This window comes from Triticum urartu, chromosome 6A (genome assembly GCF_056163025.1).
Source record: "Triticum urartu cultivar PI428250 chromosome 6A, HENAU_Tu73, whole genome shotgun sequence".
NCBI lineage: Eukaryota > Viridiplantae > Streptophyta > Magnoliopsida > Poales > Poaceae > Triticum > Triticum urartu.
This window is the reverse complement of record NC_141878.1, coordinates 583,666,590-583,670,019: the sequence shown is the minus strand read 5'-3', so window position 1 is coordinate 583,670,019 and position 3,430 is coordinate 583,666,590.

Below are 3,430 nucleotides of genomic sequence, written 5' to 3'. Positions count from 1 at the left end.
TGCAGTGATTAACTGCAGAAATTAAATATTATATAGTTAGTTAAATTTATTTAGTAAGGTGTGGATACAAGTCATATGTCTTGCAATATAGTTTAAAGTTGAAAACATGCTGAAGTGTTCCACATTCATGTTTGACAACTGAGAAAGTAAATTATAACATCTTGTTGCATACCAAAAGTAGCTACCATTTGACAATCTTTGCTTCTAAATATGAATATCCTAATAAGACTATCACAATTAAATTAGGAACTATTGCCAAACGAGCTGAGCTGCTGCTGCGTCAAGGAGCAAGAGAAGTCTATGCATGCTATACACATGCTGGTTTTAGGTACGTTTTTTTATGCCCATTCCATAATTTGTCTAGTAGGAAGTATGCTAGATGAACTACTGAACTTGCTTTGCTATAGGGAAGGCCCATCACCGCACCAAATACGTAGTTACAGGCTTGTTCCATGGAGCTGAGTTTGATGGAACCAAGAGTCTGCACCAATTCGTGCAGGCAATTCAGAAAGTGCGCACTGTGCTGTTATAGTCAAACATTGTATGTCGGATCTAAACTACAAATCTGGATGGATACAGTAACTTCGCAAAACAGCAGGGAAAAAGAATTCTGTGATGACAATTACCAAATATTTGAGGCTATGCAAAATTTGGTTTAAGCTTATTTGTGGCGTTAGATTCGTGTCATGGAAATGTGAACCCAAAGTGCATACCTTCAATAAAGATTGGAATAATTATGTTGTCTTGTTGCAATTTTTTGTTCATTAGAAAAGGCCGAGATGCAATCACTGAACTTGAATTTGAGTCATATGTTTTATTGTGTTATTCCGTTGTAACATGTTTAGCGCTGATTTCTTACAAGTATGTTTCACATCCTCTTTTCAGGCCACCAACCATCGAGAGATTATAATTTGGTTTGTTTCAAGAAGTAATCATCACGAAATCACGAACACTATCCCTTCAAAGACGCGAAGACTTTACTAAGCGAGGCAAGCAACCTACTTTGATCATGTTGAACCCATATTTGCATTACACACTTAGAATTATTTTGCATGGATAAAGTATTGTTTGCTAGTATTGCTATGCTAAGTAAATTAGCTAGGGTTTAGCTATGCCCTATGTGCTTGATATTGACACCCCTTTGACATTCTTAATGCCCCTCATTTCTAAACGTAGGACTACATATCCACTGGTCACAAATAAATGTGGGTCTGCAAGTTTAATAGTATTGCCTAGCCGTGCAAGTCACATAAATCCTAGGAGTGGGGAAGAATCTTTGTTACTCATAAGTGTATTGCAAAAACCCAAGGGTGCCACTAATGCCCATGGATGAATGTGAAATAATAAGGTCTTACAAAATGGAGATGAAGTGGAGAGGTTTTCAAAAAGGCATAGTGTGCAAGTCACCAACCTTACATGTGCAAGCACATTACCATAATATGAGACGGGGCTAGACTTAGTACCTTGGTCGGTCTAGTGTAGAGCATTCACTAGGTGGATACCCCATACACGACAAGAGTGGACAATATCAATCACGGGGGACAATGTACCGTCTGGACAATGTACCATCTGATCAAAGTAGGTAAATATTGTTCGATTGTTCAAATCGCATAGACCTGACACCAAGAGACCTTCTAGACGCGAAGGCCCGAATTTTCAACTGTACAAAGTGCAACTTAGTCAGAGTTTCTCCTCTCTCTAGACCAAACCTAGCCTAGCTATCAAGGTTGTGATAGCATGGACTTGTATTGATGTGATAACTTACGGAATTGCAAGAGCACCACTTAAGAACCAACAACTTTTGATTGAAATAAAGCCCAACATGAGAATGTTATTTTAGACCTACTAGGTGAGCATGACTATTATTATATTGATTGATAATATGTTATTAATTAATCTTGAAACAAATTGGATTTAGTTAGGTGATTGTAATATTGAACCAAATTTCTTTGTGGATTATGAGATTTTATATGGATTTATTTAGGTGACTGTGATCTTGAGGAGAAAGTCAAATATGCTCGGTTGATTATGAGATTTTAGGTCTAGTATGAACATGATGATTATTATATTGGTGGATAAATCAAATTTGTAATTAATATTAGAACAATTTGGATTTTAGTTAGGTGATTTTGATCTTCAGAAGATGGTCAAATATGTTCGCTGGATTAAGGGATTTAAGTCTATCGTGCGAATATGGTGATTATTATATTGGTGGATAAACAGATCCTTAATTAATCTCAAAACTATTTGTATTTAACTAGGTATAGTTGTGATCTTGAACCAAATTTTACAGTGGATTGTGAGACTTTAGGTGGATTTAGTTAGATGATTATGATCGTGACGAGATAGTCAAAAGTGTTTGGTTGATTATCAGATTTTAGGGCTAGTAAGTGAGCATGATGATTATTATATTGGTAGATAAATAGATCTTTAATTAATCTTGAAAATATTTGGATTTAGTTACGTGATTGTTGTCTTGAACCAAATATCGTAGGGATTATGATTAGGTGGATTTGGTTAGGTGATTGCGACCTTCAGGAGATAGTTAAAGATGTCTGGTGGATATTAGATTTTAGGTCTAGTACGAGCATGTCTACTTTATATAGGTGGATAAATATATTTTCAATTAATCTTACAATAATTTGGATTTAGTCAGGTAATTGTTATTTTGATGCAAATTTGACGATGGGTTATGAGTTTTTTGTGGATTTAGTTAGGTGATTGTGATCATGACTGAATAGTCAAAGATGGTTGGTGGATTATGAGACATATCTTTAATTAATCTTGGAAAAAATGAATTTAGTTAGGTCATTGTTATCTTGAAGCAAATTTGACGATGGATTATGTTTTTTTGGATGGATTTAGTTAGGTGATTGTGATCTTTAACTAAATTTTACGATGGATTATAAGATTTTAGGTGAATTTAGTTAGGTGATTGTGCTCTTGAGAAAATAGTTAGTGAGCATGATGATTATTCTATATGAGTGACCAAGACAATGATGCCACAAAGAGTCGGTGATTGTGATCTTTAACTAAATTTTACGGTGGATTATAAGATTTTAGGTGGATTTAGTTAGGTGGTTGTGGTCTTGAGAAAATAGTTAGTGAGCATGATGATTATTCTATATGAGTGACCAAGACAATGATGCCACAAAGAGTCGGTAGACGAGGAGAGGCAGAGAGACTGGCAGTTGTGTCATTAGAGGGAAGGTGAAGTTAGTCAAGCCTCGGACGGCCTGGGAGTTATAACGTCGAGGGCCAGCAACAAGTAGAGCATCCGTGTGAGGATCGTAATCAGAACAAGAGTTAATGTCAAGAATGACCCTACAACTAGTGTCAACAATCTAGCCACCTGAAATGAGCTGCATGAGTCGAGGAACATGAGCAAAACTAGGAACATGAAAAGACGAAGTGCTAAGAGTGCCTCGAC